Source organism: Dasypus novemcinctus, chromosome 28 (genome assembly GCF_030445035.2).
Source record: "Dasypus novemcinctus isolate mDasNov1 chromosome 28, mDasNov1.1.hap2, whole genome shotgun sequence".
Lineage (NCBI taxonomy): Eukaryota > Metazoa > Chordata > Mammalia > Cingulata > Dasypodidae > Dasypus > Dasypus novemcinctus.
The window spans coordinates 5,626,751-5,638,516 of NC_080700.1; the positions used below are offsets into that span (position 1 = coordinate 5,626,751).

Sequence of the window (11,766 nt, forward strand, 5' to 3'; positions counted from 1 at the left end):
TCTGGCCCTTTGCTGGGGCTTGGAGGCCATCTGTGTCCATGCCACGCACCCAAGTTTTCTGGGGATGTCCCAGTCAGGGTGGCTGGGTCCCTGGGAGAGTTGCCAAATTTGAGTAGGTTCTGTCTGCCCATTTTGGCTGAAAGCTGGAAAGGGGGGAGCGGCTGGCCCATTTCCAGTGAGTCCACACCTTCTATTCATAAGCCGCATTCCTGTTTGATTGTTGCGCACTGGACTGCCTGGAAGGGGGGAAGTTAAGGGGGTGAAAAGCAGAATCAGAATAAATGCAGTAAAGTTCCCTCCATAGGGTGTCAAAGCCAAAATACTTTTGCATTCTGCTCGGTTCTTATAAGGTATTATAGTAACTTTAAGTAAGAGAATGTATTCTATGAAGATAAAATTTGTCTTAAAGGTATAAATAATTATAAAAGTTTTACAAAGCATTGTTTAAATTAAGGTATTTAAATGGCTAATTGCAGAAAGTCATTATTAAACAAAAACTGAATTGATAATAATAATAAAAGGTGATTTTATAACATTAATTCAGCGGCCAGCCTCCCCTGCCAACTTGCTTCCAAAGAAACTTTCTGGCATTACATGCTACTAAGTATTTAAAGTGAAGAAAACTTCATTATTTTAACAAGCTTGTTTAGTATTAATGGCAATTATATGTTGTAAGAAGTTTGCCTGGTAACTTAGTATGTGGGATATATGGAATGTGTTTTTATTGTTAAGGAAACAGAAGATGATTTTGTCCTAAGATAAAATGATTGATTTTTGGAAAGAGTAGAGTGTGGGACAAACCTGAATGAATACTGAAAGTGTAGAAGGTTTGTGGAAGGAAAATTTTTGTGATTAAAATTGAGTAAGATCAATATACAAAGAAAATCTTTTATCAAAAAAGCTTCTTGTGCTTTAACCTCATCATTTCCTGTGTTTGAAGAAGAGTCTTACCTCTTTTAAAAGAACATTATGTTCTAGAAATCAAATCCTGAAAAGTAGCTTTTTATTTCAAACTAACTGCAAGAGATTTATTCTTTTACTTTAAAGGAAAAATTAAAGTAATGGTTAAGTTCCTTTAATATGTTATAAGTCGAATGAAAGGTATTTAAAGGTGTTATAAAATTAACAGGTTTTTAAAGTTAATAAAAACTGTAACTAAGAGTTAAAATCATTTATAAATGCATTTATATTATAAAACAGTGGAAAGATAATAACTGAAATTATAGCTGGGTGAATTTAGCCTGAAACTATTATTTAAGTGTAAATTCTAAACTAACCTTTCCTTTGTTTATGGTTACTTCAAGCCTAACGTCACCCTTTGCCTTTGCCTATGGTTATTTCATAATTGAGAAGAGCTGGGACATCACTGTCTCCTCTCCTGGTATTAGTAACCCTTTCTCTCATGAATTCAAGTGTAAACTAAATAAATTGCTGCCTGATGGAATAAGGTTAAATGACCACTGGAGTTTAATTATCTCCAAAATCAAAAAGAGGGTTGGAAGGGGAGAAGTCTCCTGCCTTGACTGTCAGTGTTCCTAAGAGTGGCAATTCATGAGAGAAACCAGTCTGTCTCCCTGAGGCTTCAAATAGCCTCAGTAAATATATATAAAATTAATCTTGTTGCCTATCCAAAATTCTGCTAAATTCAAAGTAAAATATAAAGTTCGAAACAAAAAATAGTGCTAAAGCATTGAGAACATTTTGGTTACAATCTATTAGTTAAGAAAGAAAATTCTTGTGTAAAACTGCATAGTCATAGTATAAAATTGCACAGTCACAGTGCAAATTAAGAAGAGTTTCAGGAGTCTTTGAAATGTTTTGCAGTCACACTTATTTTGTAAGAATTAGAAGTTTAAAATAACTAAAGTTATGTTTTTGTGTCAAACTATTCATGTCTGCCTATTTGCTCAAATTGTTGAGGTTAAATATGCAGTTATAAGTAATATACATTTTGGGACCCCAAATTAAGCTAAACAGTATATAAAATAATGCAAATTATAAGTAATATCAATCAGTTTTGTTTCTGTGTCTAACTCTTTGCATCTGCCCATTTGCTCAGTGTATGTCTTCATACATCAGGATAATAATATCAAATTAACAAATGAAAATTCTTAAAAGAGCTCGATTCAAATTGTTAATTAAATATGCAGTTATAGATGTAAATAAATATTCTTAAAGCCCAAATTAAGCAGGATGAAAAGGTCATAGAAATCTGATTATAGAAACAATTGGGAAAGGGCCTCCTCTTTGCAAGAGCTTTAAAGGCAAGACTAGGAGTGGCAGATTAAACCTATCTACTAGGCTAGGGAATTAAGAATCAGTTTGCCTGGTAATTTCCCAGTTTAAACCTTTTGTCAGCCATAAAATGTAAAAAACAAACTAACAAAGATTAGGTTAGTTTTCACATAAAAGAAAAAAATGTTGATTGGTGTAACCTGGCAGCCTGGCAGCCTGCTGTCTCAGTCTCCCACTCCCGGGTTAGACAGCAGTGGAGGAGACCAGTTTAGGCCAGTCCTGTGGGCAGTGGAAGGACACCCAAGAAGGAGCCAAGTCAGTGCCATTTCAGCACTAAATTCTATTCTTTATTTAACAAAGGGGAACAGGTAAAAACTAAAATGGTTGGAATGTGAGAGAGGAAGCAGTTAAATCACACACTTTTGTGCAGGAAAGTTAAAGCTCAGATAAGCTGTAACTTCTGAAGTATCCAATCCATGGAAAAACAGAGGAAGAGCTTGCGTGCTGGCCTTAGGGGTATAAATTGTGTCATTTTTCTTTGTTCGGGGCACCAGCCATATCTGGCTCTGCACCCCTTCTTGCAAGATTGAGAATAAATTCTTTTCTTCTCCACAATCTGGTGAGCCTTATTTACTTCCAGAAGATTTCTTTCCAACAAAATAAAGGTAATTAGTGGTTCTGTTAACAAATTTCAGTAAGTAAAGAAAAGTCCATAAAAACTATGGAGAGATCTTTCCTGGGTTATGATTAAACAAATTAAGTAATTGTGTAATGTGTTTTAAAACCTGGTAGTCAGTATGCTTTTAAATTATTCATTTTCATAACTTAAAGAAAATAAGTTTTTAACTTCCTGTAAGGGAAAAACAGAACATTCCTTGCATAAACTATAATGGTTTCAATTTTATTTAACTTGAGTGTAATCTCCCATAGTTAATTTATAAACTAAATTAACATTATGTATGAAATCTTTAGAGTAATGAAAATTGTGAGTTCACATTGGTGAAATTAGGCTAAAGGAAAAAGATTGTAGATATGCTCTCAAATAAATAGAGTAAATTTCTTTGGTAATTGTAATTTAATAAGTTTACTTAAACATGAGGTGGCTAGTCAATGTGGTTATAGTCAATTATAAGGAGTTTGTAAAACATCTGCCAAACTGAAAATGTTTAAATAGTTCTAGTTCTAGAAGTCATTGTTAACTAAAAAAAACTTAAGATTGGTATTGGTAGCAGAAATAAGTTAATGATAATAAAACCTGTCTGAAGGCCACTGCAAAGTACACATTTAAGTAAATGGTAATAAAAAGTTATCTTGATTCTATTAGAAATATTCTGTTTTCATTTTAACAATGAAAAATAATTTTTTTCCCTCTATTACTAAAGTAAAGTACCTACTGTTATCTTCATGGTAAAATTGTGTAAGTAAACAGTCATTTAATATATGATATGTTGCATTAAATTGTTTATTATATATATATATATAAACAAGGAATAAATTTTAACCTTATCAAACTCTTTTGTGCTTTCAAACCAGGACCTGTATACATTGCATTTTGCCTCTCCATGTGAGTTATTGGCTAGGCTGGTTACTGATCCCTCAATTAAAAATATTTGCTATATCAGCCTCTGGTTCTGCTCCTGAAGTCAATGGAAACTACATTGCAGTTTCAAGCTCCTGCAGCAGCCAATGATGACTCGGTACAGCCAAGTGTACAATGGACATCACCTCCAGGCTGGCACTGTTCCATGGTCCCAGAGAGCACTATGCACCAGGCTAGTAGAATACTGGAAAATCTCTCTAAGATGAAGGATGCTGCGACTTGCTCACTGCATTGAAGAACATGCTAAGTGGAGCCATGATACCAGGATACTGTAAGTGAAACTTAAACACAATTGGCATTATGACCTGCTCTCATGGAGAGATGACATGTAAAGTATTACAAACCTGAAACTCAAAACTAATAATTGCAACTCTGAATCCTTATGCATTAAGTAATACATTAGTTAATATTAAGTGCTGTACTTTTATCCTGTACTAAATATATGCCTAATAATTATAACATTATCTTTTCTATTTTGGATCAAGTGCAGAAGTATATTAGACATGTTAAATTCCTGGTAAAATCATTTTCTAAACAGTTAAAAACATGTCTATAGAATAAGGTGGCAGTCTCAGCCAGTCTCAGTCAACTTCTATATTCTACTGTACTCTGCTGTGTAGCAAAGGTGAGGCTTGCTTGCTGATGGTGAGTCACCTATTGAACAAGTCAAAATTGCTAGAAATTGTACAATTAAAACTAAGGTGTAAAAAAAAAAAACCTTTATTCTGTAGTTCTGATCACTCTCACAGGTGAAAACAAAGAGAATTTCCAACTTAGTGTTCTAATCCTGAGTGAAGCCAGTTGCCCAAGGAGTGCCAGTTCACCAGGAGCATCTGACAAAGTGAATGAGTGCCAATCATTGAACAGTTTGGAATGTGTCTTCAGACAAAGCTAAGTGTCTGTTGCAATTTCTCTCTGAAGATGAATAACTTAAAAAAGAATATATATGCTGTTCCCACCAGCTTTTAGGAGTGCCATCTTTATAGGCACCTAACCTTGTCTACCTCTGCAATCCAATGTCCTCTTTTAAAAATGGGTATTAAGTTTGTTTCTTTCCGAGTGAACATCTTATTAACCATATGAAAACTTCATCCAACTTTGTACAGACTGCCAGATCCATCTTCCTCCAGTTAAAATAAATTAAGAGTTTTGCACCTTATTAGGCAATGACTACAGCCCATGGCCAGCAGGAAGCAGTTACAGAAAAGAGATCATCTCCCATCAGCACCCCTTTTAAATTAAAGGTGTAAACTCTTCAAAGGTAAAATAAAATTAATAGATGGATCTGGAACCTGACTGGAAATCCACGTGAGCACCAGTGGCCACAGGATGACTGCAGGAGGCCCCTGCCCCAGGATTCTGCTGTCCAGAATGATAACTTCTAAACTTTTAAAAACAGTCCTGGATGCTACCCTAAAGATTGATAAATAATCAAAACAACAAACAGCCATCCACCTCATAGCTCCAACAATAATTATGCCAAAGCTTAGCAAGTTAAACTTTGGCAAAGGGGGGAAATGATGTGGGCTATGGGTGGCAGGCTCTATGTCTCTTCAGAGATAACCTAAACTATCTGTGACTTGTGGGTGTGGGATGATAAAAGGTTGCAGTCCTGTCCTTGGTGAGCAGGAAACAGTTTAACAATGCAAGGTCTATAAACTTTAAGTATTCAGGGGAAATGCAAACCAAATACGTTAAAAGCTTATCTAGAATGTCTGCTAGCAAAGGTATTTTCCCAGATTTGCAGGCAGGAAGGAGGTGCCTGCACCAGACTCTGAGGAAGGAGATGTAACCAAGCACCTAGAGGCCCCAGAGCCAGCTAATGTCTGAACCAGCCAAGCTGCTACCACTGTGCACCCATGGCACCCACCAAGGACTCTCAAGAGGACTAGGACACTTCCACTGAGAATACAGATAAGTCCAACCACAACCCCCCATTTGAGCTGATTGTCTATCTTCCTGAACAAGAAATCAAAGCACTGGAGGAAGATGAAGAAGAACTTTTTAAAATGTGGGCAAAGTTGTTCTGATTTGCTTCAGAAAGTGACCTCCCTAAGTGGAAGGAGCATGACACGGTGATGTCAAGTTCCTGAAGCACAAGAAGGGGACCATCCACTTTCTCATGCACAGAGACAAGATGCTGAAGGTCTGCACCAACCACGACATCACACCGCTGAAGCCAAACATGGACAGTGAGCAGGCCTGGGTCTGAAATGCGCATGCTTACTTTGCCAATGAGTGCCCCAAGCCTGAGCTGCTGGCCATCTGGTTCCTCAGTGATAAAAATGCACAGAAATTCAAAAAGAAATTTGAGTAATGCAGGAAAGAGACTGAGGAGTGAAAAAAGAGAGACCAGGGCAAAAATGATAATGCCAAAAAGCATTATCTGAGAAGCTGGAAGCTTCTTTGGTAAAGGAGGAGATCCAGGAGGCCCCTGGCAACAAGGAGTCTGGAAAGGAGACCAAGATAAAAATAAAAAAAGCCCCATTGCCCCAAAGGCTGTTAGCTAGAGTAATTAATCTCTAATCACCTAATGGCCTTTTGATGGCTGGTTTAACTGGAAAACTCTAATATTGAAACTTAGCCTTGTATTATTGGTTGCCTCAGTGTTACCTCCTGAGAATCTCCTTGTGCTAAAATATGGCCATTCTCTAAGCTGAACTCTGCATATAAAGGCACGAGTTTCCACCCCAGCATGCAACATGACTCCTGGGGATGAATCTCCCTAGCCCCAAGGGATCACTACCAAACAAAACTTACCAATGCAACTGGAGAAAGACCTTGAACAAAAGGTGGAAAAGGTATTGACAAATGAGTTTATATGGCTAAGAGACTTCAAAATGAGTCAGGTGGTCATTTCAGGGGTAAGACTTGTGCACATCTCAGCATGACTGCATTGACTGCAAAAGAAAATAATACTGCAAATAAATGGGGCTCCTGAGGTCTCTGGAGACATCCAGACATCAGGGCCAATAGCTCAGGAGTTTGGTGCCTTGCCAGTGGGCCCTTCTTTGGAATTTATGTTTCCCAGTATGACAGAGTTGGACTCAGTTATGGTTTCCCTACACAGGGCCCTTCTGCCCCTTCTGTTTGGAACTATAATTAGTACTAGAGGTGATAGGTGAACATCCAGTACACTTAAATCGTTGGGCTGTCCATGTGCCAGCTGAGTCTGGAGTCTCAATGAAGTTGCAAAACCTACTTTCCAGTTCATTGGACTCATCCAGGACAACAAATAAGGAGGTGGTGATGGAGAATGACCACCCTGAGGAACCAAGATGTCTACAACTGCAAGCAAGATAGTTCCATATGTCTGCCCCAAGGGATCAAATCCCACTCTCAATTAGAGGTGGAGTGAGCATCACCACCCCAGAATCCTCAAGATTGAGAAATGAACTATAAACTAAAGCAGATTTACTGGTATTCTTCTATAGACTTGTGATTCTAGCTGTGGAAGAACTTATTCATGTGGAGGCGGCAGGGAGAGGGAAAAACATGCTAATATGGAGGCATTTTTTGGGACTCGTGAATTGTCCTGAATGACATGGCAATGACTGAAATAGGCCATTGTACATCTCAACATAATCTAAAAAAAATTGTGTGGAAGAGAATGCAAACTAAAATGTAAACTATAATCCATGCTTAGTGACAATGCCCCAAAATGTGTTCATCAATGGGATGAATCTATCACACTAATGAAGAATGTTGAATGTTGTTAAAGTGGGAAAATGAGGGAGGTATATGGAGCAGGGCATATGGGGATCCCCTACATTTTTTAATGTAACATTTATGTAATCTAAGTATCTTTTAAAAAATAAAAGAATAAAAAAACAACAGAACAAAACAAAAAAAAATCATTAAACACTAACATGCCCCAGTTCACAAAGAGGATGCCAGTCTTCCCTGTGTTCCAGAGGGCTCCATCTACTACCTGGACACCTCCAAGTCATGAGAACAACTGGCTGGCCATTCTCTGCCTTTAATCTAAACCCATTTTGTGGTGCATTACTTTTCACCCATTTCTGCCTTCTCCCAGTATCTAGATTTTGAAGGGATTATTTGTTATGTGTAGTCATGTAGTGAAGCATAGTATATATGGAAATATACAAATAATTGTGTATAATTTGATGAATTTTCAGGAACTGAACACAGCCCTGATAAAGAAGCAGACCCTGCCAGAACCCCAGAAACACCCAATGCTCCCTCCACCCACTGCTGCTGCAGGCTCTGACCACAATCTCCATCACCAACTTCCAGAGAATAATTTTGCCTTTTTTTATCTTCATAAAAATGGAATCATAAAGTGTGTGCCCTTTTGTGTCTTTTGTTTACTCTACATTGTGTTTGCAAAAGAGTAACTGTTACCCAATAATGTAAATGACAATATATTAGAAAGACTAACTAGTAACAGCTACTAAATGAGAGAGCAGTGTTTTCACCCAGTGTGGTTCTGAACTCTAAATCTCTGTGCTATACTGTCTCTTCTCAGTACAGAAATTCCAAGGGTTGTGGAGATTAAACATAGCAAAAATGTGCAAAGTACTTCATATTTAATCCCAACAACAGCCCTACATGTCTCCAAATACTGCATCAAGAAGAGTGAGTAGCATGTGCTATCTCTGTCACTTGGGGCCAAGACAGCAGCCTGACAGTTAATATCCAGAGTGGCAACTGGGGCTGGGAACCCGGTGTTGCTCTCAGCAAACAGGGGAGTCCTTGGTGCTGTCTAGGGTGCTGATGGATGTCTTGGTCATTTTCTCTCTCTCCTCTTGACCGGGGTCTACACACTTCTGCTTTCCTTTGATCATTAAAACTGGAATTTCAAGCTAATGTTTTCAACATAAACAGAAATTCTGGAAATGCTTCTTTCAGTGAATCATTCAGATTGATCCTCCACCTGAGAAAACTAGAAGAGCTGAATAAGAACAACCAAACCTTATCTGTTTGAAGGCACTGACAACTGGCAAGACAGTGAGTACAAGAGTACAAGAGATCCAAGACACAGCGAAGTCCAGAAATGTAACTCTGGCATTGAGGCCATTTTTATCTCAAAGTTACCTGCTCTTTCTGGTGGAAGTAACTGAAAAACTGAACTTTGCATTGGGGAATTATTTGAAGGAATGATTGAAGATTAATCTGATGCTACCCTCCTCTAGAAAGACTGTTTTCATTTCTCACAGGCACATGATATTACTTTCCTAGAGCAATGTGAATCAAAATTCAAAACCTGCACTTTTATCTTCCAGTTTTATGATTCAAAGTCATCCTGGTCAAAAGGAGGGCTGCTCTTCTGGTTCATGCTTGTTTCTAGAGTGCAGCCCTTTGGCCTTCCACCTCAGGCATGGCATGTGCCTTCAGCATCACTATTTTGGCAGGCTCTAGAGGATGATGGTGACCTCTCCCACTGAGAGGTCTCTTCTCATTATATAGCCTGTGCATAAATTCAAAATTGTTTCCAAGAGTACCTAGTCCCCAAGATGGCCAAATAAGTAATATAGGCCCTATAGTCTCTGAATGTTCAAAAAGGATGTAAGACAAATGTGTTTAGGGTTGCCTCCAGATGAGATGTGAGGGATATGCTAATTCAAGCTCACTTGAGATGTGAGCGATATGCTAAAGCTCACTTGAGATGTGAGCGATATGCTAAAGCTCACTTGAGATGTGAGGGATATGCTAAAGCTCACCTGAGATGTGAGGGATATGCTAAAGCTCACTTGAGATGTGAGGGATATGCTAAAGCTCACCTGAGATGTGAGCAATATGCTAATCCAAGCTCACCAGAGATGTGAGGGATATGTTAATTTAAGCTCACCTAAAATATAGGGGTACTATAAAAAACTTATCTGGTACTCAAACAAACACTTAACTAACAAGGAAAGTCATTTTCTTTCACAAAGGCACCATTTAACTCCCTACCCTTGTATCTTTTCTGTATAAAAGGGAACCCAAAATTCTATTTGGGGCTCGGTTTTTATTAGGACAAGAGTCCACCGAGCTCGCCTGGTCAAAATAAACCAACTTTCTTCTCTCTCATGTCCTGGCCTTCGATACCGCGCACACCCGATTTCTCTACAACATTTTTGGCGACTGTGGTGGGACGCGCTGAGAAGGTCAGAGGCAGCAACAGTTGTTTGCCCCTACCGGACGTCTCTGGGGAGGCCGGGAGGGCCCGCGTGAAACCCAGTGCTGGGCGCCCCTGGACACCCCATTTGAGTCCAGAAAGAGGTTGCGGTCTTCGCTGGAGCCCTTCTGAGGAGCCGGGGACACTGGAAGGTTTGAGAGACCCTGAGAACGAAGCAAGGAGCTCCACAGGACGGATTGGTAAGACCCCCGGGGGCATAGTGCAGGGAAGCCTAATTCTAAAATTAGGAGGGAGTCTGATCAACTCTCAAAGAGGAGGCCCTAGTGCTCCTGAGAATACGGGAGGAAGCCATCTCCTCTCCAGGTCCGAGGAAAGGAAAGGGGGGTGGTTGTGTGCGCATGCTTGTGGCGACTGAGTGAGACGCAGAAAATCACTTCTGTGGCGCGAGTGCGTAGTCCCGATCTGCGGTTCCATGGTGACCTCATAAGATCAAGGGCGGTCTGGGGAGTCCCTGCAAAGGGACCCTCTTCCACATTGGGGGCTTATACTGATCTGCTAAGGTTAAGAGGCGCCTGAAAGCTCCCACAAGGGACGCGGCCAGAGACGGACGAAGCGAAAGGCTTGAGTGACTGTTGTACAGCATCAGCACAGGGTGGAAATGGGAAACACACACAGTAAAACCCCATTAGGTTGTATGCTGGAAAACTTCCCCCGTGCATTCCAGGGAGATATGTACGGTGTAAGGTTTCAGCCAGGAAAGCTTAGGATGCTTTGTGAGTTAGAATGGCTAACTTTCAGCATGGGCTGGCCCCAGGAGGGCACTTTGGATCCCGGGATCATCCGTAAAGTCCATGATGCAGTGACTGGAAATCCGGGGCATCCAGACCAATTCCCCTACATTGATGCTTGGGAAAACGCTGTGAGCCAAAACCCACCTTGGTTAAGGAAGCGCGTGACTAAGGAAGCTACAATTTGCTTAATGCAGAAACCAAGGAGTGAGGAGTGCCGTCCCAGGAACCAAACCAAACAATCACCGTGCAAAGGGCACAGAGAAAGTGCGTCCCAAGTCCAGTGCTAATCCGCCCATTTTGGAAGGGCCAGATGAAACTGAATTTCCACCACCTTATGCGATGACTCCCACCCCGGCAATACTAAGGAATGAAAATGAGCTAGTCTCCCTAAGCAGTGCTCCGTTGTCTTCATCCACACAGGGAAGTGTGATGTGCACACCATCCCCGCCGCTGCTTTTCTCACCACCCCCGCCTCTGCTTTTGTCACCATCAGAGAGGGCACCTATACTATCCCCGCAGTTGCCTTTATTGCCATCTGCACCTGAGAGCCCTACGCCATCCCCACAGCAGCTTTTACAGTCTCGGCAGCGGTCTTTGGCACCTTCGGCAGGGAAAAATGCAGACCAGCTGCTTTTACAGCCGGTTGCCCCTGGCAACGCTGCTGCAGGGCTGTGGGTCAGTCAGGGAGGAGACACTAAGAGTTTGCAGCTCAAACTACAGGGAGCCCCAGGGGCAGAGGGAGCAATGGAAAAGGCTGCTTTCCAGTTACCACTCTGTGAAACCCGGGCCCCAATCTTTTACGATGCAGATGTCCAGGTTCAGGGGAGAAGCCCGACAGTCATCTCTCAGCCCTTTACAACAACAGATCTCTTTAACTGGAAAAGCCATACCCCACCATTCTCAGAGAAGCCTCAGGCCATGACAGACCTTTTCCAGTCCATCATACAGACCCACAGACCCACCTGGGTTGATTGTAAACAACTTATAATGACTTTATTGAACTTTGAGGTGAGAGAGCACCCACATGAGGGAACTTTGGACAGTGATCAATAGGCCCG

The 11,766-nt window shown here is 40.6% G+C and overlaps 1 pseudogene; it reads left to right on the forward strand.

The window, feature by feature from the left end:
* The first annotated feature begins 5,694 nt into the window (after nucleotides 1-5,694).
* LOC131276382 (ran-specific GTPase-activating protein pseudogene) lies at nucleotides 5,695-6,361 on the forward strand (annotated as a pseudogene).
* Nucleotides 6,362-11,766: the final 5,405 nt, after the last annotated feature.